Raw genomic sequence first — 26,217 nt, forward strand, 5'->3', positions numbered from 1 at the left:
ATGAAACTGACTGCTCTCTTTAATGATGAAGAAATCAGGCAGAGAACACTGAAATTCTTATGCGGTTGAGCCCAGTAGCTGGCAGGTTCCACCTCCCTCCCAAAATTCATAAAATATAGAATCCAGGTAGACCAGTCATTTCTGGAATTGGAACTGTGACTGAGAACATTTCTCATTATGTAGACAGCCTTATCTGCACCATTTCATCCACATTTTCTTCTTACGGGAAGGATACAAATCTCTTCCTAACAGATATTTTTGACTTGCAGGTTCCTCAAAATTCGTTCCTCATTACTTTAGATGTTACGCCGCTATATAATTTCGTGCTTATATGTCTGCAGAGTGGGCTCATAGCCACTGTCACTTCTTCTAAATGCTGTTTTGATCTACAGACAAAAACCTGGTCAGCTCCAAAAACTGATTCATCTTTTAATAGCTGCTGTGAACTGTCGCACAGCTTATGAATGAAGCTGTAAAAAAAAAAAACTGGACAGTGGCATTTTTACTGAAACATAAAATTGCTATTTAGATCACGGTGCCTGCCAACTTTTCAAATTTTCCCATAACATGTACGAATTCTGACCACGCTTATTATTTTACGAATCTTGCCTGAAGTTTAAAAAAAAGTTTGTTTTTCGATAAAAATATGCAATTAGTAAGATAGTGTGGCCTCCGCGATGGGCTAAGGTGCATTGTCAAAGCTAGTCACGGGGGCCACATAAATAGCAAGGTGCTATATTCTGCCACCAGGAGAGAACAATACGGTATGTATTGGTGTTATCATCATATACCTGCCAAGTCTCCGGCATTGTCCGGGAGACTTCTGTATTTCAACCGTTTCTTCCATTTATACGGTCGCCACGAAAATCTCCTAGAAATCGAAATTGCTGTGTGAGATCTGGCTGCATTGACAAAAATTCAGTCCGTTTCAGGATTTTTGTGAGCCCACCGCATTTTATTTTACAGGAATTTGAGAGGCACTCATCTAAACCTAGATTAGAGTGCCAGTGATGTGAAACAGCGGCAAATACGAATTCATGAAATTCCTCAGCCGAATTCATGTGTCCGTGGGTCTGAAATTCGAATGTTCTGAACACTTTTTCTAATCACAGCGTGTGGTATAAACTTTAGTGCCGAAACCATCGAATGAAAGCCGATCGAGAGGAGTGCGCTCGAATCTTCGAAAGTACGAATGCGAGCAGTGCACGCACTGTCTTCTACAGTGCGTGTGGTTGTCGTTCTACAATCACTGTAAACAAAACCACAGTCATTCAAGACGATCATGTATGGCGGCGACATTACTGACAGAACTCTGAAAGTGTGCGCGCAGCCAATGCTCGACCAGTCAATGCAGTGCTGCTTTCCGCAAACTGTGGACAAAACCGGGGCACTTGCGATCATTGATAGAATAAAACAACTTAGTTTTGTAGACACGGGGATCAAAAACGAAACTACCGTTTGTCCCGACTCCCGCGCACAGAACCACCGTCGCGGCATGCGATAGCAATCTACGAGCTCTGAGGGCATGTGACTGACGCAGCAGTAGATAAAAAGCGGTAAAGACGTAAAAAAAAGGCTAGAGCATTTGGGCCTTCCTGCCCCAAAAATCTAGTAGCGAGCAAAGCCAGAGCTTTGGCTTGTGCTTTCGCGGTAGCCAGCTGCGTTGTCCTGTTCGTTCACGTGTGTAGACTTAGGCTAGTTGATTTGACAGAAATCAATATTTTTTCTTAGTTGTTTTCATGACGCGAAGTTTTGGGAGCATTAGCTCTCCTCCTTCGAGACTCTATCCTTAGTGGAAAACCCTACCGCTGTGTGTTAGGCCACTCCAAGCCATTATGAGACCGCAGCGCCTATGTTTGCGCTTGTGTTTGGGACCCTTCTCTTCTTGTTTTCTGCAATGTTTTTTTTTTTTGGTGCCAAACTTGGGGAAAATAATTCAGCGCATTGATTTGACTTATGGCGACAAAACATTATTATGCTTGTTGCTAAAGGCAAATTCATCGTAGCTACAAATTTAAACAAACTTTATATCGTGGTTTGTTAAGTGATGACTACTGACAAGAGCGATGAATTTAGTCTTGGAACTTATAATAATGCACCGGTTCCTTGATCTCCGATAAACTAATCGTGGTGATTCAGTGAAAATGTTCTACAGCTGATCACTCTGTGTCAATGAGTTATATTGTTTTCTGAGAATGTGCGACACGTTGGTAATAGATGCAGAATGCGTTTAGGGAGACAGACTGGCCTGTGGGACCAAAAAGTGACAAAAAAATAATTTTTTAAAATGGACATATTTGGTTTATGCAAGTGTGTTTCTATCTCTCTGCAAATTTTCAATCACCAGGAAGTGGTACTTTTTTTGCAATTTCATTCTTACTGCCCAGTGTCTTGGTGCTAGAACATGTAAAACCTCCAAAAATTGGGGAGCCAGTTCGAGGCTTCTTTATAATTTACAAGCTCCTGTGTGCAAAGCTCTACTATCAATTTATGAGCGCCTTTATGAACATTGCAAAACATGCACACCATGATTGGCGTTTCTTTCGAAGAAACTGGGTGTTATTAACTTTCTTTATTTTTCTCAAAAAAGTAAATTTACGACGAAAGTAATTTACGATTTTGAGGCCTCAATATTCTTCGGCATAGGCCAGGTACAACAATGATTCTTTTTGTAATAGAAACCAGTACGTGTATATAATGCAAGTGTGGCAGCGGAATCTAGAGCACAAGCCTTTTCATTTAATTACTTATGAAAACTGTGCCTTGATTCCAACTGCTTTTGAAAATGGGAAGTTCATTTTGCCCTAAAGTAATCAAAAACGGCCAAAAAACAAGAAAACTCTTGCATACATTCAATCTCTAGTCACTAGTCTATCTTGCCATATTTTGAATATCACTTTTAATTAAGCAACTTTTTTTATATGGTGGCCTTAAACAAAAGGGGTGAACTTGAGTTATCTCAGGAACAAAATGAGTTACAGGAAAATTAATTACATATTTGAAATCAGCTGAAAAAACTGTATAATCATGTGCAGTATGATCAAGAGCACTTAAGAAATAAGCAAGCAATATTCTAAGATGTGTCTGCCCACCTAATTTAGGATGAGGTTAGCGCGTAAAGGTAGTGCTAATTGGTTGTCCTTATTGATGAGATCTTCACAGTACAGACAATTAGCCTGCTGGAGAGTGTCTTCAATTACTTGTTGTTGTGTTCCAAGCACCCCTGTGTCACGAGCGAGCCTCTGAACCCGCGAAGGACCGGTTGCTGAAACTGCTTCCAGATGTTGACTCCGCCGCTTCCCCCGCTCGGCGCAAACGAGCCACCGTTCGTTTCCCCCGGCAGTTCGGCCGCCGCCTCCATCCGAATAGGAATAAACTTATTTTTAACCGTTCGAGGCTGTCTGAGCTTTTTGGACTACCGCGACCTACGCGTACGTCTATGGGCCGACGACAACACCGGACATAACAGTGGCGACGAGGAAGTGGATTTGGACCAACGCTACGCAACGATATTGACAAGCTACAAGCTATGGCTACGCACGGGCTCCCAAATCGGCTACCCGAATTCAACGGCTCATTATGGTCATCGTGGTTTGGACGCCTGCAATTTTACTTCGAGGCTAACAACATCACTGATGCAGCAATGAAGAGGGCCAACCTGCTAACGCTGTGTGGGGAGCAGACATACGACACAGTCTGTGCCCTGATTCAGCCACGCACTCCAGCAGCCGTTGACTACGACGACATCGTAGCAGCGCTACAAGAGCACTATGACCCAAGGCCATCGGAGGTCTACTGTCGAGCCCGCTTCCAACGGCGAGACCAACTGGAAGGCGAAAAAGTGGCCGAATACGTAGCGGCTCTCAAAAAGCTAGCTGCTCACTGCAATTTCGGGACGTTGACCGCGACAACTGCAGCTACTGCGCATGAGGGAGGATCAACTGCCACACCTGCTAACACCACTATGCTCCCCTTGGACGTTATGTTGCGTGACCGTTTTGTGTGCGGACTGCGTGACGCAGGCCTACAACAAGGCCTGTTCGCGGAGACGGGTCTCACCTTCTCCAAAGCCTACGACATCGCTCAACGAGCAGAGAGCGCCGGTCATCAGCAGAGAGATAATCGACGAAACGTCGAGCCGGTGCATCACACCAGTTAGCAGTCAGGTCATTCCACGTCTAAGGCGAAATCAAGCAGAAAGACACAGCGCTGTTGGCGATGCGACGACATGCACGATCCCCAGGTATGTCGATACAAGACAGCGACCTGCAATTTTTGCCAAAAACTGGGACACATTGAAAAGGCATGCATCTCGAAGCGCAGACAGCTCGGACCGAAGACTTCAGTGCAACGAAACAACAATGTCGACGCACAGGAGGGCGAGACGCAAGATACAAGCCGAACAGCACTAACGTAATCTGCACTATATGACTTAAACGCCGTTGTGAACTTCGAAACGAGACCGAAGATTACAACTGAAATTATGGTACACCAGCGCCCTATCAGGTTTGAGGTGGATTCCGGAGCAGTATGTACGCTCATCAGCGAGGACACTTTTCGCGCTACTTGACGTGAGAACACGCCAGCTCTCCAGGAAAACAAGACGCAGCTGAAAACGTGGTCCGGACATTCCCTTCCACTGCTGGGCTGTGCCAATGTAGACGTGTACTACAACGGGCAGACTCATCAGCTCCCCTTGCTAATCATCCACGGTTCTGGATAAAGCCTTTTAGGACGAAATTGGTTCACCCCCCTTGGAGTGGTCATTGGTGGAGTTCACCACACATCCAGTTATCTGTCAGTAAAGCAGTTTCAAGATAAGTACAAAGCGGTTTTCTCCGAAGAAATACCAGGAAACAATGGACCTCCAGCCACACTGGAGCTGCGGGAGGATGGGACGCCGAAATTTTTGAAAGCTAGGTCGGTGCCTTTCGCCCTACGAACGTCAGTCGAGAATGAGCTTGACCAACTGCAGGAACAAGGGATCATCGAACCGACGCAACATTCGGAATGGGCTACACCACTCGTCGTCCGAAAAAAGAACGGTACCCTACGCCTCTGCGGAGACTACCGGAGCACTGTCAACCTGGCGACAAATGCATCTTCTTACCCACTGCCGACACCGGAAGAGGTTTTTAGCACGCTTCGTGGTGGAAAAATCTTCAGCACCTTAGACTTGACACAAGCCTACCAGCAGCTGAAGGTGAGCGAATCAACGTCTGAACTGCTCACGATAAACACTATTAAGGGTCTTTACAAAGTTAAAAGGCTACCATTCGGAATATCTGCAGCGTCAGGAATCTTCCAGAAGTTTATGGAGTCTACACTTAGCGGGATCCCAGGTGTTTGCGTCTACTTGGACGATGTTATTGCTGGTGGCGCCTCCAATGAAGAGCACACAGAACGCTTGGAGCTCATTTTGGAAAGGCTAGCAAATGCTAATTTGTGCATCAGTAAAGAAAAATGTGTTTTTGCAGTGCCTGAAGTGAAGTTTCTCGGACATCAAATTGACGCGCAGGGTATCCATCCCACTGAAGACAAAGTGCGTGCAATCACCGAAGCACGAGCGCCTACTAACAAGCAAGAACTGCAGTCGTTTTTGGGGCTAGTGACGTTCTACGACCGGTTCTTAGAACATCGAGCTACAGTGGCCAACGATCTATATCAGCTTCTGCAGAAAGAAGTCCCATGGACTTGGTCGCCACGCCACCAAGAGTCATTTGTTGCCCTTAAGCAACTACTTCGCAAGTCTACTGTTCTGCGACACTACGACGAAAGGAGACCCCTACTGCTAGCCTGTGACGCGTCACCATACGGAGTGCGAGCAGTCCTCTCCCAAGTTGACGACCAGGGACAGGAAGCCCCGATCCCTTTTGCTTCGCGCACCCTATCGCAGGCAGAGAGGAATTATTCCCAGCTAGATAAAGAGGGACTTGCCATCGTCTACGCAGCAGATCACTTTCGGCAGTAGATTACCGGCAGGAAAGTGACTTTCATAACAGATCACCGGCCCTTATTGGGTATTATGGGTCCCCAAAAGCCAATGCCACATTGTCGCCGCGAATGACACGATGGTGCATCAAGATGTCGGCGTACGATTACGAACTCGTACATCGCACTGGGAAGAAACACCAGAACGCCGACGCACTAAGCCGCCTGCCGCTAGACACCACAATAGATGAACCACCCCCGTCGGGTGATATACTCATGTTCGAGGCGCTGCCGAACCCTCCGCTAACAGCTGACACGGTAGCAGCATCAACGCAGCAGTGCACTGTCTTGAAGGAAGTCTACGCAGCTATACAAGAAGGCAACGTGCAGAAGCTAAAGGGGGAACACTTCAACGCTTACCGCAAGCGAGCTGCGGAGTTGAGCACTCATCGCGGTTGCGTCACCTTGGGATCAAGAGTTGTAATTCCAGCGGCACTTCGCGAACAGGCCATGTCGCTTGTCCACGCAGGTCATCGAGGCATTGTTGCCATGAAAAATTGCGCCAGAAGTTATATGTGGTGGCCTGGTATCGACCATGATATAGAATTAACAGTTCACGATTGCCAGCCTTGCCAATGCAACCACAGAAGCCCGCCAAGAGCCCCTATTCTTGAATGGGAAAGACCAGACACGCCTTGGCACACCCTGCACATTGATTTTGCTGGACCTATCGAAGGGTGTTCGTTCCTGGTGGTTGTAGACGCATACACCAAGTGGCTGGAGATAAAACAAATGGCTACAACGACATCGGCGGCAGTTATCGACATTCTGCGGTCGTTGTTTCCAACGTTTGGCCTACCGTGCAAGGTGGTCTCAGACAACGGCACTCCATTTGTGTCCACGGAGATTCTCAAGTCTTACAGCGACAACGGCGTCTCGTCTGTTACATCAGCTTTTCACCACCCGGCTACGAACGGACAAGCCGAGCGCTACGTGGCTGAGCTAAAGCGCGCCCTTACTAAAGACCAGACTGGGACAATGGAACGCCGCATCGCGCGCTTTCTCTTCAGACAGCACAACACTGTTCAAAACAGTACTGATCAAACGCCAGCGAAATTAATGTTCGGACGACAAATGAGAACCCAGCTGACAGCAATTGTCCCGGAGCCCTCAGCGAAAGCACCGTCGGAGGAAGAAAGGCTCCCGCATAGCAGGAGAATTGAAAGTGGACAGCGCATATACGCCCGCCAGTTCCACAGAAAGCCCGGCTGGGTTGAAGCGACGGCACTCAAACGCATAGGTTTGCAGTCATGGCTCGTCGACATTGGTGGAAAGGCCACATGCCGCCACCTTAATCAGCTACCCCGTTCAGATAATTTGCCAAGGGAACCTCCCATTCAAGCAGCCACCTCGACGGAAGCTTCGTTCCACTTAGCCTAGCATCTCGCACCAGATGAATCGGCGCCGCCGCCCGCCGACCCTGAACACAAAAGAAACGACACCCAGCGAGCGGAGGCTTCTCTTCCTAGTGCGTCCAGAGCATCCACGCGCCCAAGGCGGCCCCCAGATTGCTTCCAAGCGACAATCTAAGGAGGGAGGAGATGTTGTGTTCCAAGCATCCCTGTGTCACGAGCGAGCCTCCGAACCCGCGAAGGACCGGTTGCTGAAACTGCTTCCAGATGCTGACTCCTCCCCTTCCCCCGCTCGGCGCAAACGAGCCACCGTTCGTTTCCCCCGGCAGTTCGGCCACCGCCTCCATCGGAATAGGAATAAACTTGTTTTTAACCGTTTTATCTCTTTGTACAAGCTGTGGAACTGTGCCAGTCATTCTTAGTTTACACCCACGTGTGGCTCGATGGCGATTGAATACGTGCACCGGGTGACAACTGTACAAAATTTTTGCAATAAGTATTAGGATCGTGCCACAGAGAAATTGTTTCTCGTGTGATATTTTACCTATATTTAAAACTCTGATTAGGAAACGCACGTGTGTGGGACTCTAGCGTTAGCCCGCAATTGTAACATGAAGGTCGCGTTTGCTTGCGGGTGCAAGAATGCTGTGTTGCTTCCCACAAAGTGAGAAATCCGCTTGCGGCTATGTGTGCTACACAAAAGCGTAAATTCGCGCACACTTGTCATGTCAACCGCGGCCCGTCTTTAGATGCTTACCTACAATGAATGAAGTGGCGTGGTTGGATGCATTTCTTTCAGCAAAAATATGTCTTTTTTGCGCAAGAACGTGTTATTACCTATTAGATGCTTCAATTCACAAAAGAATTCACAAAATCAGCGCGCTCGGCCCCCGTTGTTTTCATATAGGCGATCATAGCAGACGACGCCGGCAGTCAGATTATTATGAGAAGCAAAAACTTTTCTGATGCAGGTATTTAGCTCTTCCCACAGTCAGTGAAGGAGCTGCAGCAGTATTTTTATGATTTGGTTGAGTGAACTATAACTGAAATAATAATTAAAAAAAAGGAAATGCGAGAGCGGCTGTGAGCTGCGCACGAGAGGGCTGGCGGAGCAATCCAACCACGCACGTTACTGGGAAGCGTCTGCATGGTGGCGCCCCGGTGTGTCGTCACACCAAATAAAAGATACTTGCTTTACAATTTTGACATGGCTCCTTTCGAAATAGCGATATCTTTAAAATAAAGAGCATTTGCTAAGAGTCAGGGAAAATTCTAAAAAAAATGCCCTCAATTGTGAGGAAATGTGAATGCATTGCGTAGCGTCCATAATGGCGTTTTGCACGTGAGAACCCAGTGTTAAAAGAGAGAGAGAGAAAATATGTTTATTAGGTGGTCGAAGAATGAAGCGTTAGAAGAATAATGTTTTTTTTTCTTACAGCGTTCATCCAATAGTGCAGTCCACAGTGCCTGGCGTTTTTCTGTCGCAAGAAACGCGGTATGCGTTTCCAGCTCTAGTAGCTAGCGTACACAGTCAATGAACACTATGAAGGAAACAAAACAACTAGCGCTCTCAGCTTGCTGTTGACGTTTTGGAGCGGCGTATCGAGCACACATTTCCGGGTCTTCAGCTCGGTGTTGGCGTTTTGCGGCGGTTAACCCAGCACTGCGGCTAACCCAGAGAGAGTTGTAATGCTCGGGTTGGATTGTTTGACATTTCTTGCTAGAGGTACCTTCTCAAAGCCATCCTCTTGAGAGGCACCCAGCCAGGTAACAGTTGAGAGTGAGGCGCGCGCTTCACTCCAAAAGACGGGAGAGTGGGACATAGGGAGGAGAGAGAAGAAACGGTAAGAGAAGCGGTGAAGCACTGCACTTGTCATTGTACGTGGCGGCCATAATGTCACTGTCTTATCAATACGAACGCTACACAAACGCTGGCAGGACAATTGCTACAAATGCGTTTCAAATACACTGCATTGAGGCGGTGGCAAGTCACATTCAAGTCAAGGAAGTGGGGCCTCCGGTTGCTAGGGGCAAGGATAAGCGCGTGCGCCTGCAGCTGTTGCTGACAGCTGCCGATGCCGAAGCGTGACATGGTGGGGGCTCCGGCTGCTAGGGATGCGTGCATATTGCGGCTGTTATTTTGGGGCAAGGTGGTAGATGCATCCCGATAGATGCCTGAGGTAGTCTGGCTAAGAAATGCATTTACATGTAAAAATATTTGGGAAGGTCTACCACCTGTATAAATTGTGGATGTGGCTGTCTCAGCCAGGATCCTGCAGTTTTGGTTTCCCTTGTATTGTTATATCACACACAGAGTTGCATCCAGTGTCACTAGTCGCTCCTATGACGGCGTCATCACATGCACGTGGGGGCACACCAGTGCTTCAAAACACGCGTGCCACTCGAAACTGTCTTGTGACGACACCTGAATTGAGTGAGGACAAGCTTAGAGCCCAAGGATGGCAGCAGCTCAGCTTCAAGTTTTATGACAAAGATGCCTTACTTGAGTCTGAGACATCTGTACCCATTCATGGGTTTCTTTTGTTACGGCCTCAAGTTGTCTCCTCCACTGCAAGTGCATAGCTGCTGACCTTTGTTCACAATCTTTTAGTTACTCTAGTTACTTGCGAGGTCCACACGTCGCTGGGGCGCCATGTATTGCCGCTGGCTCCAGAGCTTCTCACGAAAAGAAGGCAACCGGAGCACTCCTCGGCCCTGACTATGAAGCAGCGTGAAACGTTTTAAAACTGCTGGCGATAATGTTCTTTGTTTAAATACGACGTGAAAAATACAATGAAATATACAAAGTGAAAAATACTAGGAAATATGCTTGGATGCATATATTAGAACGCCAATCTATGCGGAGTGGAAACCATTGCACAGTATTGTGCTCATGGGAAGAGGTTATGCTAGACAAAATAGTGAAGTTAATTGGACATCTAATTTATAGAAAGATCATTCACATCGCAGGTATTCATCTTTATTTGAAGACCTGTAGGCTCGTATAGCAAGAAAACAAAAATTTACTCGAAAAAGTATACGAAATCACTTGTGTCTCACTAAAGACCAAGCAATGCTTCACCGCAGGGAACGAGCAATGAAGCAGAACTTTGGTTCTAATTTTTTTGTCTACGTGAATAGAAACGTTTTGTAGAGCATGTATTATTTTATTGCGATAGCGAATATATGGGAACTCTTGGCTGAATTTTGCCACCGGCATCGGCGTCGATATTATGCACAGTGTATGTATATCTATTTATATATATGAAAACGCAAGAAAGGAAAAAAAAAATCCAGAAAAACGCACTCCATTGCGCAGATTCGAACGTAAAATCTCTGCGTCATGAAAGCGAAGCGTTAACCACTGAGCCGCCTCGGAGAACATTCTTCACTGTTCAAACGGCAAGCTATTTATGTCTATCACTTACTGCTGCTGTGTTTTCGGCATTACCAGAAAGATGGTTACCAGAAGATGGCGCCGCTGCGCACATCGCGCAGCAGCGCCCGCTCTAATCTCCAACGCCTACTTTGCCCGGCTTAGAGAAGGGCAGCGACGCCCCTCGCGCGCCCTTATCTCACGATGGGGAGGAGGGGAGGATTGTATGCTTTGCTGGCCTCGGGCTTTCCTTGGAACGATTTTGCTGTAGTTACCAGGTGCACAAAGGTTACTGCAATTATTGCTGTCTTCGTTTGCGAAAAGCCCATGCTTCTCAGACTCGGTGAAGTAACAAATGAGACGCTTATTCGCGTGCATCTGTACCTGTGCGTTTCGTGCGTAATTTGTGCACGAGAAACGCGGGGCACGTTTCTATCTGCTTTCCATTCTGCGCGTGACCTTTCAAATCGTTGGTATCACGTTTATTGCTTCGTCTTTGCGGCAAAGCTGTGACTTTTTATATGGTGTCTGAGACACCTATCTTTAAAATGCATATTTTTAAGTTTTTTGTTTTTATTATTTTTGCATATATAGTGTTTTTATTGCACTGTTTACTAGATGGCAACTGAAAATTACACACTTTTCACATTTTTATGCATTCCAAAATATTTTGGTTGCTATAGAGACGCGACGTACGTTGCCGGTAGACAGACGCGTGTGATAAGACGTGTGGCACGAATGCCTGGGCGACTTGGTTCGTGCAGCTTTGCGAAAATTTGACGACGGTATGGGGAAGGCAAAAATAGTTGGTTGTGTCCAGAAGACAGGTCGCACGCATTTGTACTTGAAGAGAATTGCAGCGGTACATCTGTCAATGAAAGAGAACTGGTGCTTGTACGTAAGTCACTCAGTTCACTGTCAGAACGTTGTGCGTATGTAATTGCCTTGAAGTCTACAACATCAAATGTTACGACACTCGCATGCAAAAGGGCGTCGAAGTTCGCATCGCAGCAGTGGAGACGGCGAGTTCGTCCACTTTTTCTTCGAGGCAAGAGGGCCACACTTCGGTGTCGGGTGTCACGGCGGCCGCTGACGCAATAGCAGTGCCAGCGGGGGAGTAATCGTATATACGGTCGGCCAGCTTCGCAAACTTTTCTAGTGGCATCTCACTAGCGGCAGCCGACACAGGCTTTTGGAGTCTTGCATACCATCGCCGAGAAGCTGGAGCATTCAATGCAGCATATGCGATGGCCGTCTATCTCCAAGCTCTTCGGCGTTGAGGAGTTGCTGCAGGCGGCCGTGCTTCGAAACCACTAAATCTTCGCCCCCACTAACCCGAAAGACACGAACACATGTCCGTGACGCCAGCCACTTTTTGCAGCTAGCGTCAAATGTAAGCATCGGCGATGACGAGAGCATGGTCTCATTTGACGTCATTTCATTGTTCACCAACGTGCCAGTTCCCTTAGCTGTCTCTGCTGCCCGTGATGCACTTGAGGAGGACGCAAGGCATAGTGAAAGGACTCCTTTGGCGGTTGACGAGCTCTGTTGTCTACTGGAGTTCTGCCTCTCCACTACGTACTTTTCCTACAAAGGAACTATTTTCAGGTAGAACAGTGGACCCGCGATTGGAGCTTTCATTCCATCACGATGGCAAACTTGACCATGGAGTACATAGAAAAGGAAGCACTCAGCTCTTTCTCGCCGTGACCCAAGCTTTTTCTGCGTTATATGGACAATTGCTTTTGTGTCATTAAGACGGCTGAAGTTGAAAACTTCAGACAACGCCTAAATTCCGTGCACCCAGCCATACAATTCACGACCGAGTATGAAAGCGACCACTGCCTGCCCTTTCTCGACGTCCAGGTGGCAAGAAAGCGCAACGGCCTGGAGTTCTCCGTTTATTTTTATTTTATTTTATTTTATTTACAAAATACTGTCAACCCTCCTTGAGGGTTATTACAGGAGTGGAAAGGATACAAACATTATACAAGCAAGGCAATATAGTGGCAATACAAGAAGAGTACATAAGAAACGCGCGATCATGATAATAAGTAATGTATACATCATACAGGCATAGTTGCCTTGAACCAAATGATGAAGAAAATAAAATAAAATGTTAGAGTGTGGATGCTTTCTCCCGAACGCAATTAGGTTAACACCTGGAACTTGGGAGCACAGACATGAGTTTTTCAACGCTTTCTAAAAATTTTTGAAGTGTTGGCTGTGCTACAGTATCTGGATCAAGCGCATTCCATTCTCTTATTACGCGAGGGAAAAATGAAAACCTGAAGGTATTGTTACTGCAGAAATATTCTTTGAAGATGAGGTCGTGTTTTTGGCGCACTTTCCCTTTTTCTTTTATAGTAGTGAAGACGGAGGCATTAGTTTTAAAGTGGCCGTGCAACAGTTGATAAAAGAACTTCAACCGATGTATTTTTGCTCTATCGCGAAGCGTAGGTAGCTCTGCTCGGAGCAGAAGCTCGGAAGGGGAATCCGTTCGCCTATAGCGGTTAAAGATAAATCTTACCGCCTTGCGCTGTACGCTCTCGAGCAAAGCTATGTCAGTATTTGTTGAAGGAAACCACACTATATTCGCATATTCTAGCATAGGTCTTATAAAGGAAATGTAAGATAAGCGCTTGGTATCTGTGGTAGCGTAGCGTAGGGTCCGTTTTAGAAAAATCAACTTGTTTATTGCCTTTTTCGTCACCTGATGTATATGCGCAGTCCATTTGAGGTCAGATGATATTAGAAGCCCTAAATATTTATACTGAGTTGCTGTGCGAAGGGTGACACCATTAAGTGAGTATGGAAATAATAGTTTGTTTTTCTTTCTGCTTATGTTCATCACGACCGTTTTTTCGGAATTAATAACCATCTGCCAATCATGGCACCACTGGGCTACGTTGTTTAGGGAATCGTTAAGGGCAACCTGATCGTCAATGTGTTTGATTTCACTGTAAATCATGCAGTCATCTGCAAACAGTCTAATTTTAACGTTTACTGATTCAACAATGTCATCTATGAATAACAGGAACAAGAGCGGAGCGAGAACGGATCCCTGCGGAACGCCCGAAAGAACTTTAACAGTGTCAGAATTTTGTCCATTATAGTGCACAAACTGGTAGCGGTCTGAAAGGTAATCACTAATCCATTCAACTATTGGACCATTGCCTAGTTTGTCTATGAGTTTAGTGATGAGTTTAGAGTGGGACACGCGGTCGAAGGCCTTAGAGAAATCTAAAAAAATTACATCGATTTGTGATTGTTCATTTATTGCCAGCCCGAAGTCATGTATAGCCTCTGCAAGTTGAGTGACAGTAGATAGCCCACTTCTGAACCCATGCTGAGAAAGAGAGATGAGGTTGTTTTCTTCTACATGCTTGGTTAATAACTTTAAGATAATGTGCTCGAGAATTTTGCAACTAGTGCAAGTTAAAGAAATTGGCCGGTAGTTCGTTGGGATAGAAGTATCACCAGATTTGTGCACTGGCACAACTTTCGCGATTTTCCACTCCGCCGGAAGACGGCAATCGCTAATTGACTTTGTAAATATGAGATGGAGGTACTTGCTAATGGGTTCAGCATAGCGTTTAAGGAAGGTGTTTGGTATTTCGTCTGGGCCACTACTTTTCTTTTCATCAAGGTCTAATAGCAGTGAAAGAATGCCAGGTACTGTCATATTTAACGACGGAAGTGATCTGCCTTGGTCATCGTGACGGGAACCCGGTGTAATCTTTCGGAGGTTATCAGTGCTAAAAACAGAGTGAAAGTAAGAATTGAAATTATTCGCCTTTTTCTTGCCCTCTTCAGCTGGAAACACCGATAATGTCGACCGTTTTACGCTTATGTAGCGCCAGAATTTATCGGGTGCGCTTTTAATAAACTTTTGTAGGGTGTGTCCATAAAAATGCCGTTTTGCGTCTCGTATCTTTCCTTTTAAGGTCGATGTCAGCGTTGCTATTTGTGAGCTAGCACTTCCTAGCGTTTTTTTTTGCCTTCCTTACACGCTTGATTTTGCGCTTAAGGTGAATTATGTCGCGGGTAACCCATGGGTTGTGCTTTCTTGTAACCAGTTTTCGTTTGGGAATAAAGTTAGAAATACAATGCATGATATGATGCTTAAACTGTGCCCACACTTCATCTATGCTCGTGTTATCTGCACATAGCTCAGAAAACTCGGGATACTCGTGCGACAGGTAACTCATTATCGCCGCATCATTAGCTTTATTGAAGGAGGGCACATATTGCACTGGGCCAGATTGCCGTATTGGAGTTGCTAAAGGCAAAGTACACAAAACTATTTTATGATCCGATATGCCATTAATTGTTTCAACACTTGCACTGTCGGTGGAAAAGTGATCACTTGCAAATACAAGGTCTAACACTGAGTGCGACTGTCCTTGTGTTCGTGTATTTTCGACAACAAGCTGAGTTAGGTTAAAAGCAAATAAGAAGTCGATGACTATATTATTCGACAGGGGACCTGGACTTAATGAGGACCAATTTACATCAGGTAGGTTGAAGTCACCTGCCATGATAATCCTGCCACCGAGCATAGGTAAATTTGCCACCGAGCATATGTTTATAGGAAGCCAACGCACACTGGCTGCTACCTTCAATTCGATTCTTCCCGCCCCGCCTGCCACAAGGCCTCGGTTGTGACCAAGCTACTCGAGAGAGCCAGAAACTTATGCTCTAATGACACAGAGCGAAAGAAAGAGGAGGCCCGTGTAATTGCTGATCTCACAAAAAACAGATACCCAAAAAACTTCATTCGAGCCACCACCCGCCACGCAGAGCAGCAGAGGATGTAAAAACACCAATCAACCTCAATTGGCAGCCCCCCCCAAAACGCGTGCCGGTTCCACATGTTCAGGAAACCAGCGAGATGTTAGCGCGGATTTTCAGGAAGGAAGGGGTTCGCATCGCGCACGTGCCTTCGTGTATGCTGGGCCGCCTCCTCCCCCGCCCGAAAGACCGGCCAACAATGAACAGGCACCCCGGTGTCGTTTACGAAATTCCGTGTGCCAAGTGCCCCTCGTCGTATATTGACGAGACAAAAAACCTACCGGAACGACTGAAGCAACACGCTAACGATGTGCGGAAGTTCTACAAAGAGCGCAGCGCAGTCGCCGAACAAGCTTGGACGTTGAATCACAAAATAAAATTTGAAGCGATGGCCATCCTTGAAAGCGAGCCGAACTGGAGGCGAAGGTTGTTACTCAAGTCGTGGCACATACAGAGGACAGCCCATAATATCAACCGCTCTCTCGGAACCCTTCCCCCAGTGTATTCACACGTACTGCGCTCTACGGCAAAACGAAAGAGAGGGGGGGGGGGGGTCATTAGCCACCCCTCGAGTGCTTTGAAGACGACGCTGCTAGTAGCCTCCGCTGTCACCCCTGACGAAGGAACCAAGTTGGTTCCGAAACGTCGGGTTTCTTCAAAACTTTTGGTTGGAGTCTTAATCATCTCCCAACTGCCACCTGCGTCCTGAGTTTGTCGGCTGCCGCGATGCTTGGGTGTGCTCTCTCTTGGCAGCCCTTTTCAATGAAAAGAGGAAGCAGGCTTGCGAGGGAGCGCAAAAGCTGGCGTCCTTGTCTTAGAAGTGCATTTTTTTCTAGCTTTTGCTATAAAAAATTTTTTCCAGCTTTCTGTTCTTTCAGCTTTCGCTAAGATTGTGCTGTGCTGTCTGCAAAGACCGGCCGCTTTTTTTTTTTAAATAATCAGCATTGGCAGAAAAACCTCAAAGAAGCAGCATGTTGGAACATCAAGGCAGCACTTTTTTTTAATGTTTTAATTATTGGATTAACAAGATTGATGTATGCTGGCGAACAATTTAAGGAACTATTGATGCTGTGCTCATCACAGATGACGGTGCTTCTATTTAAAACTTCAGTGTCGCCAAGCGATAGCATTACTGTGGTAAGAGGACGGTGAAAGAGTGGTGGGGTTGAGCGGCGTTTGGTGTGCAAGGCCAAATTTGAACTGCGCCCACTTTCGGTGATGATGATCGGTGTGCGTGGCCGAGAGTGACGTTGCGCGCGATGATTTATGTGTGAGCTGATGAAAAAATGTGCGTGCATTGTGCGGGCCACTGAGGATGAGCTCTAGCAATGAGGTGAAAGAGCTGGCCGGCCGACATGGAGGACGTCTGAGACTCAACAAGAGCGGATGGAGCACTAGCACTGCTCCGGCTTTGCCATCATTGTGACCTCCCGAGCTTGGCCTCGCCCCTGCTCCTGTGACTGCCAGCACCTCGTCCTTGACTCCGGCCTCGTTCTGGGTAGGTTATAGTGCTGTATCTCCATCCGGATGCTGTTCATGAGCTTGGGTCATGCCCCACTGCAGCCCTCGGGTAAGGGGGCGTCATCCTGAGACTGTTCTTGGTGCACGGCCCGCTCTTTTGCTGTTCCTGAGCCTGGGTCATAACCCTGTGCTGTCCTGAGTACATTAGCTGTGGCTGACGAGCTGACACACTCTTTTAGCGGCACCTGATTCTAGTGTTGTGCGACGGCCCCTACACCACCCGCTGTGGCATCATTGCTGTTGCCTTGGTCAGCCTACAAGGCTTCTGCTTCGCTAGCATAGGAGCCCACCGCCCAACACTGCCAGAAGGCCGTAAGCAGATCGTGAATGCGGGTGTTTCATGATGCAGTCAATAGATTATAAATGTATGTTCATGTTTTTCTATAGTCTGAAGGAATCTGAGGCATGCCTGCAACCATTTTGCGGGCATTTTTGCCGGACTGCTGCTCTCTTTCCTTCTCCCGTGCATTTGTGACGTGCGTGGCACATGATCTTGAACCATGGAGAGTCCAAGTCACGTGTGTGCTAGAAAGGTCTCTCTCTCCTTGGGCAGTGCACAGTAAGCACATGTTTTCTCTTCCTTCGCGACCCTTTTGGGAATCACCAGATTGTAGCCTGCCTGGCGGCTTCGGCATCCTCAGCAGGCGTGTTTACCTTTACGCTAGCTTCGGTTCTGTACGATGAGCCGAGCCAAACGTTGGTGCCTAGTTCTCGAGTGTGGTTCCACTACACCGAGCTGCACTTGCCAGAGGCCTACGTGTTTGAGATTTGCCATAACTCATGAAGTGTGCAGCATAGCCACTATGAAGTGCACTGCATAGCCGCGAAGGAGCTTTTTCCTATTGACGTTGTCATATCTAGCTATTGCCAGCTGCGACCTGCTTGCGACTTCTTCTTGTGGCCTAGGTCTGCCTGGAGCCTTTGCTCCCATCGTCCCAAGAGTGGGTGTTGTACTGTGGGGTGCTGCCAAAAGCATTAAAGCATTTGTGTGTTTTTATTAGAGCGAACTCTGTTTTGTTGCGCTGCCCTAATTGCTTTACTAGTTGAGCGCTTGCGGAGCGGTGCGCTACACGTGAGCAAGCGACATTAGATGCGGCCCTGTCGCTCGCTAATCCTGCACTCGCGGTACTCTTGACTCCGGTGAGCATGGAGGTTACCACAAGTGTCACATTTTGTCTTGTGTCACATAGAAGTGTCTCTCTGTGTTTTTTGGAGCCTCCGTCGTTTATTTGGCTAATCTACACCCACATTCAGACCCTCACGATTCTGTCGAACGTGCCTGGGTCGGCTCTGCCCTTTTGCTGAGAGCCAGACTGGTTAACGAACTAATGATTATTGTTGTGACTCTCGGTCGTCAACTATGTGCTGTCCATGAGAAACATAGCCAGGATGTGTTCCCACGACTTGAAACTCCTGTGCCTTTTTTGAAACGAGCGTCCGGTGGTGAGAAACACCACAAAGGGGAAGAATGTGGCAAACTTCTAATTTACCGCGAGCCAACGCCCATGCTGTCGTTTTTTCCGCAATGGCTTGTTTGGACAGGCTGCGCGAATGAACGGCCTTGTAGGTCTTGAGAAAAGTGATGTCACTTAATCCTTTGTTGTCCTTTGTTTTGAGCATGTTGTGGAGCCCCAGGATTGGCCTCGATAGAAATGGGCCTCATCGCTCAGTTTGTGTCTGACGGGGGAGGCTTTATCGGGCATTAGTCCACTTGACTCTCCTTCTACTTATGACTTATACCAATGAAAGATATCGCGAGAAATTTCGTAAGGTGGGACCAGAGGACTGGGCGACGGGTCTCCAGTATGCTTCTCGTGTAGGGGACCGTTTAGCCATTGGATGTAGGTTGCAAATGTAGAGAAAATGTGTGACGCTCTTCGTGACGTAATGATAGCAGAGCAGTTCCTTAAGGGATGCTCTCCCGCTCTGCGTGGATCATTGAGAGCGCGAATCTCTCTTCGTTTATCGAGGGATGTCACAAAAAAGTACTGGGTACTCGCCGTTCGAGTTATTATGCGGCTGCTGCGTTTGCGGCCCAGTGACGATTTTGAGAGACCTGTAGACTAACCCCAAGCTGGATAATGTGACCTAGTAAATCTATGAATATACTGTAGAGTTGTGGGAATGGCTATAACGAACCTGCAGCATTGCATCTCCAGACCTTGCGAAGGCACGCATTCAGCAGAAGAGCTATTACGATTGCATGGTGAAGAAACTGGACTGATGTGTAATTGACAAAGTCCTTGTGCTGCTACTTCCGAATAGCAACAAAGTGATGCTCACAAGGAAGGGCCATTCTATTGGAATTGACAAAAAGAGACCATTGGACTATGCTGTGGACCTTGGTCACAAAGCCACTGTCTTCCACATCAACATGTTCAGAAAGTATGAGCTCCAGAAGGCCCCCTACACGTCAACGACGACAGCTGCTGCTGTGTTATCAATCAATCAAACGGAAATCGAAGGTGCTGAGAATTCACTTCATGCCCCACTCGTGCAAACACAGAATAAGACAGAGCCTTGGCTGTACCCTCTTATTAAAAACTCGTGAGAAAAAGGTGGTGGTGGTACTGCTTGAAACGTATCGAGGTATTCTCCGATTTGCCAGAAAAGACCGATGTTCTACTGTGCTGGCTTAAGCTCGCAATGGACACATCCATCCATGTCAAGCAATATCTGATTCCATTCACAGTTGAAGAAGCTAAGAACGAGAAATCCAGGAGATGTGTTTAAGCATCATTGAAAACTTAACATTGGCTTATCGGGACACGATTGGTGTCATAAAAAAATGGTATGATGCATCTTTGCACCGACGTTTGGCAGCTGAATGGTGTCGTTGTACCGATTTAGAGACAATACCACGACCTGACATTATGTGCGCACAACTCATGGGACTTCAGTATCTTTTGAAATTCTACTTTACCAGAGGATTCTGGCAGGTACGGATGTCGAGCGCATCGGAGGAGCTTACAGCATTCACATGTGACTCTGGCTTGTTCCAGTTTCATTTCATGCCGTTTGACCTTAGGACTGCCCCCGCAGTATTTAATATGCTGATGTGAGAGGTTGTTAACGACATTCACAATGTATGCTACTATTTTGAGAGCGTCTTTGTTGCCACTAAAACATGGGAGGAACATACAATAATCTTACTTCAAATATTTGAGTGCATACGCACTGCCCATCTCACTCAATAGACCAAGAAAAGTGAGGTAGAATTCCTGATGGCAAATTTTCTTGGCTATGTTGTAGTGCAAAGCATGGTACAGCCACTGAGGGAAACATTGGAGAAAATCTCATTAGCAAAGATGCCGAAAACCAAAAAAGAGTTACTTGCGTGCTTTTTTAGACCTTACTGCCTGTTGTTGGGAGTTCACCCTCTCAGATCTTATAAAGAAAGGCTCACCCTCTCACAGATCATATAAGAAAATGATGCCCGAATAAACTTGACTGGCAATACATCCACCAGAATGCATTTGACTTGCTCAAGCGGATGCTATCACAACACCTCCGCACCACTGCCGACACTGTTGCATAGTGCGCTGAGGTCATGGGCCGCCAAGGTTGGTCGGTAGCGCGCTTCTCAGCTTGCTGCTGCTTCTGCTTAGAGCTGATAGACGAGTGGACAAAGCAACAATTAGTTAAGGCAAGATTTATGTACAGCATAAAATAGAGGCGTTACATATTCTGCACTGGGGCTGACAGCTTAGGGACTCGAAAAGTCGAGCTGTCTGGACGCTTTAATGCTACGGTTCTCTTCTTTACTTATAGGTTGGCTGCTTCCCATCGCACCACTTGGTTCTTTAGAGGCCCCGGGTGAACTCTCATGTCAGCAGCGTCCAATCAGAACCGCCGCTGGTGGTGGCATCAGAGTCCTCCAATAAGGAACCGATGCTGTGTTGAACCCATGGACGAGTGATTGTGCCACATGTTGTGTAACACTCGCCAGACTGGATGGCGTCGATTGCAACATTGGGCTGCTATCGGGCCCGTGGGTTGAAATACCTCGCCGTTTGTTGCGTAAGACACACCGGCGGCGCCGGGCTAGATCACGTCGTTGAGGTGATGGCGTCAGGCGGTCTTGCTAGCTGGTCTTGACATGACACTGGTTGCCTTAGCAGAAGCAATGACGTTTGGTAGGGACTCTCAGGCATTACAGCACCCCTGCCGCTAGACAATGCGCTGAAAAGACGAGCTGCTTCCACGTGGCTCGATTGCCGGGCGTGCTCATTTGCCAGGTCCCTCCAGGTTCGCCTCCAGGGCCATGGGGAGGATGTGGCATCAGGCTCAGTTCCTAGAACAGATCCCGTTCTTGTGGACAGATCCCAGCTCCACTGGCTTGTCAGCAAAACTTGTCGACTAGCTTTGCTAGTCTCTTCTGACAATTTTTGGTTTCAGCACTGGTCCCAGGTTCAACTTGTCAAGAATGGTTTGACAATGGACAACACATGACACGAGCCTGTGCCCTTGGTTACCTGACAGAACACCAGACACAATGTTGTACAATATATACCTAGCTACGTGTCTACCTGAATTTCATTCCTTCTACATCAAGGGGCACATGTGGGATACAAAACACTTAAAATGAGAACACAAAATTTTACACGTACAACAACACACACAATAAAATAGAATACAACATAAAGTTGACCTCTTAAGATCACTCTGGACGAGACTGCTCGGCTAAGGCCATGATGAAGACCAAATTTTGCCCAGACTCCCCAGTGAAAGACCGAAAGGCGGAGAAGGTACTAACCAAAATGCTCGGCTCAATGCATCTGCATTAGCGTTTAGCTTTCCTTTCTTGTAGCAAACGTCTAAGCTGTGCTGTTCGAGTATCGTGCTCCACCTCAGTAACCGGCCACTTTTAGGGGACGATACTTATGCGGTACCAAAAGCTGCTCATACTTGCGACGTTGCTCATCTGTGTAACTACAATATAGGAGTCCACATTTCTCTTAAAAAGAAACATTATTTTTCTTGGTTTTCAATTTTACGCTTTCTAGTAGCAATTTAATCGAGAGGTCTTCCCGCTGCTTTCGGGTGGGTGTTTCTTGATCAGCCCTCGACAGCACCCTCTCACTTTCAGCTGCAGGCGAGAGAGCTGTGCCTTCACTCTCATTCAATGGGGCCATGTTGTCTCCTCTGCCGACAGAGACGGTGGCACTCACTTCAGCGATGGGCTACAAAAGTGACTCACCCGGGGTAAATTTTCTGTTCAAGATTTGCTTGACGATTCGCCCCCAAGGTCATGCATCTCGGCCACTTGTGCAGGCGGTGTTTCACTACATTGCACAAGATAAAGTTGCTGCGAAAGCTTCCACACTTGCGATTGTGTGAGGACTACATCCGGGAGTTAGAAAAGAAGGATTTACCCAGCTCTTTGAGAAGCTGCTAAGAGTTATTCGGAAAAAAATAAAGAAAACGATCTAGAAGTACGGCAGCCCCAGCCACTTTTATGCGAAACTTACCGAACGGGCCTTCAATGACAACGGTAGCAATTGGTAAGCAAGCACTCTGCTCTTCTGCGATTGTCTGATCCTTGCGCACTCTCCTGTAAAGTTGTCCAAAGAAACATACGAAAGATGGACAATGTCCAAGGTTGCCGCTGTCTCGAAGTGCTCGACATGTTTTCCGATTGACACTAATTTCCTGGAGATACGGCTCTAACAACCGCATGTTCTTTTTCGATTCTCGGATTGTTACGAAAGCAAACTTTTATTTACAGTTTGCCGCGACGTGCCCTTCCTTTTTGAAGTTATAGCAGATTAGCGGCTTCTGTGACTCAAACCCATGTGGTGTCAGTGTGCTGTTTGGGAACCATGCTCGTTTTCTGCACTTTCGTTTGCCCTTCCTCTGCAGTGTCCTTCATAAGAGACAGGTCCTTTCTGTAATTACGGTGCTGAGTTGGTTTCTATTCATCAGGTTTCTTTGAAAAGCTTTTTTGTTTCACTTCTTTCAACGCACACTGCCCTGCTATGAAACTTTCGGCGAGTATAATGCTCCTGAGCTAACTCTGCTGCTTTGTTTAGCTGTACTTCGCCAAGCTTGTCTTGCAGCCATAGCTTGATGTCATCCTCGATGTAGCGGTAAAATTGCTCCAATGCAGTGAATTCTACCAACTTATCGAGATCGACATAAACATTGTTGCCCTTGAGCCATCCATTTAAATCGGCTTTAAGACAAAAACCTAAAGTCAACGTGTGACTCATTGCGCTTTTTTGTGTACCGGAACCTTTGCCGGAATGCCTCGGGTGCCAACTTATAACGTCTCAAGAGCACTTCCTTAACCTCGTCATAGCTCTCAAACACTTCTCTCGACAAGCACATTATCACGTCATCGGACACTTTGCTGGGAAGAAGAGCTAACAGGCTCTGCGCCCAAAGAGATCGCTCCAAGGCGTTTCGCTCACAGAGGTGTTCGTACTTGACGAGAAACTTCGGCATGTCCTCGCCTACTACGAACTATGGCAGTTGGTCCCGAATTCTCTGACCGCTGACCTGAACCATCACAGAAGCTACGCTAGGCGCCTGCAAACACTGTAGGATTGCCAATTCTATTCCTTTCAACTCGAGGCGCTTCTGTCTTTCGGCCTCTGTGACGGCGTTCTCTCCTTTCTGCTTCTTCGCTTTAGCGAACTTCTTGCCTTTCAGCTTTTTCGCCTTTGCAAACTTCCCGCTTTTCAGCTTCTTCGCATTTGCTAACTTCTCGTCTTTCAGCCTCCTCATGGCCTGCTTTGATATCAGCCCAGCCTTCATCGATTTCTTCAGCCGTCACTCCTGCATCCTTCACTCAAGGATGGTTTGCTTTCGTTTTGCACGGTTTAAAGTAAAGCCAAGTTCCCCACAAATTTCGATGAGTTCCTTCACTTTAAGATTCTCCATCGTTCACACTAGCCTCTTGCTGTTTGCCCCTGTTAAGAATCTACTTGCCGCACCGGCTATAAGCTAACGCTGTCGTCTTTTCTCCGACGCATAGGTTGGCTGCTTCGCATCGCACTGCTTGGTTATTTAGAGGCCCCGGGTGAACTCTCATGTCAGCAGCGTCCAATCAGAACTGCCGCTGGTGGTGGCGTCATAATCCTCCAATCAGGAAACGCTGCTGGGTTGCACCCATGGATGATTGATATTGCCACGCGTTGCGTAAGACTCACCAGACTGGGTGGCGTTGATTGCAATATCGGGCTGCTATTGGGCCCGAGGGTTGAGGGAGCTCGCCATTCGTTGCGTTAGACACACCGGCGCCGCCGGGCTAGATGATGTCGTTGAGATGATGCGGTCACGCGGGCTCGCTCGCTCGCCTTGACACTGGTTGCCTTAGCAGAAGCAATGACATTCGTTTGCAACTCTTAGGCATAACAGTGCCAGCCCAGTATTCTACTGCTGAGGCACGCCCCTGCTTAGGACTCGTTGGCAAGCTTTTCTGAGGCAGGTTGACGTCGAGAAAGCAATCGCGGTAACATGACTTATAAAGCGTTTTAAAACAGCAAAAGAAGAAGCAGTCGTCACACAATGTAAATAGCGTTATGAGTGGGTCGTCCAATGCTCGAACCCAGTTACAAAAGCTTGTTCTTGTTCGGCTAATAACTGTGGAGCATACTCACTTCAGGCATAATTCTTTATTGTTGTCAGCCACTGCGTGAACAATTGGCCGAAAATTCCTCGCAATAGTTTAGAGCATACCACGCTTCTCAGAAAAATGACAAAAAAAACCATAGCAAATGCCGGCATTCTACCATAAAATTTTTATTAATAATGTTGTAGTGGGCATCAAGCAAGTGTGCTTGGAGCAGTTACCCAATGAGTGTTTAGAAAAGGCTCTGAAAGGCCGCTCTTCTAGCTTTTGCTGTGACTGTGCTGCCACTTCCGCGCAGGCCTGGCATTCATTTTATGCCTCAGTCTTATTTAAAAGGTGGCGACGAAGTACCCTCTTCAATTTGTAACTGCAGTATTTCAGCATACAGTTAAAAATTATCTCGTAGGTTGGTGCTGCTTATATGGCTTACCTAAGTTTACTTAACAGTGATATTTTTCGCTGGGTAAAGTGATTCATAATGTTTCTTTTTTAGTGTGTTGTGACTGTTTGCTCCAAATTGAATATTGTTAAAACATAGAAATAATTTTAAAATTGTTGGCTTACTATTCGAACAGCATTCAATTTTACTTGTATTCGAGTTGCTGTCAAAACTGTTGCGGGGAAGAAAGTATATGCACTAGCTATATTTCCAAACAAATGCGTACAACGCTCCTGCAGTCTGCGCGCGTTCTGCTCAGCTCTTCACTGTCGTCATTCCAAGCTATCTTTTCAGCCCTAGACAGTAATATTTCATTTGTATATGAGTCAGTTCTAGAATTCACTATTTGTACAGCCCTAGGTACAGGTCGTCAATAAAAAAAGCACCTTTGTTCCGAGCTTTGCGTGCAAAGAGCTGTTTGAGGTGTGAGCTTGTGTAATACTGGGAGCTGATACTGACAAAGTGGTGCCTGCCTTGTCTTTTAGATCACTAGATATGTGACAACGAAGCAGGTTCTTTGCATCTATTGTGAAATACCAAAGGAGCTTGCCTCAAGATGAAAAAATGGAACCCTAAATCTGCAGACAGGGGTCTCATGGCCGTGGAACCATGGTGGATTCCTTAATCTAGCAGACGCTCTTTATCCCTGCGACACTTTTTGAGCATGGTCAGAAAAGGCTGCCGGTCGGTATTTGAGGCTCCTGAGAAACCGCGAGTTGAATATACCGCAGTTCAAAGCCTGGAATTCACAGTGTATTCTTAAAGTCGGCTGAAAATCGTTTTCTGTTATCTTGCCCAGTGACACCACAGTCTCAAAACCATTGCGTCCCAGGTGTGATGCAACCGTTATACTTTGTGTCACGATTGTACCACGCCTGGGACACAATTAAGGCACCTATAGTCGAAACCTGGGCCTTATGCCGGCCATGGGGTTTCCAGCTGGATGTCTGAACAGGGATGCAGTACTGCGCTTGTTTCTTCCAGACGTTCTGTTAAGTAGTGTACATTATGTAGATGTGCACTGCGTACATTCATCAGGTATTGTTGCTTTTTCCAGCGGAATGCTGATGTTTTTCACGTTGAGAGAACTGCGATGGATGTGGTCAGCCTCTCATACTTATAGCCGATTAAAATATTTCCGTGGGGAAGTATGCCAGATCAAACACAT

At 46.8% G+C, this 26,217-nt stretch overlaps 2 protein-coding genes across 2 annotated transcripts in view; one reads left to right on the forward strand and one right to left on the reverse strand.

Annotated features, from left to right (window-relative positions):
• The window catches only part of LOC142814639 (disintegrin and metalloproteinase domain-containing protein 10-like), a 260,313-nt gene that overhangs the window by 58,859 nt on the left and 175,237 nt on the right, over positions 1-26,217 (reverse strand). The gene's annotated exons all lie outside the window — the stretch shown is intronic.
• LOC142814640 (uncharacterized) overlaps positions 1-26,217 on the forward strand; it is a 43,160-nt gene that overhangs the window by 16,170 nt on the left and 773 nt on the right. The gene's annotated exons all lie outside the window — the stretch shown is intronic.

The sequence above is a fragment of the Rhipicephalus microplus genome, chromosome 4 (genome assembly GCF_043290135.1).
Source record: "Rhipicephalus microplus isolate Deutch F79 chromosome 4, USDA_Rmic, whole genome shotgun sequence".
Lineage (NCBI taxonomy): Eukaryota > Metazoa > Arthropoda > Arachnida > Ixodida > Ixodidae > Rhipicephalus > Rhipicephalus microplus.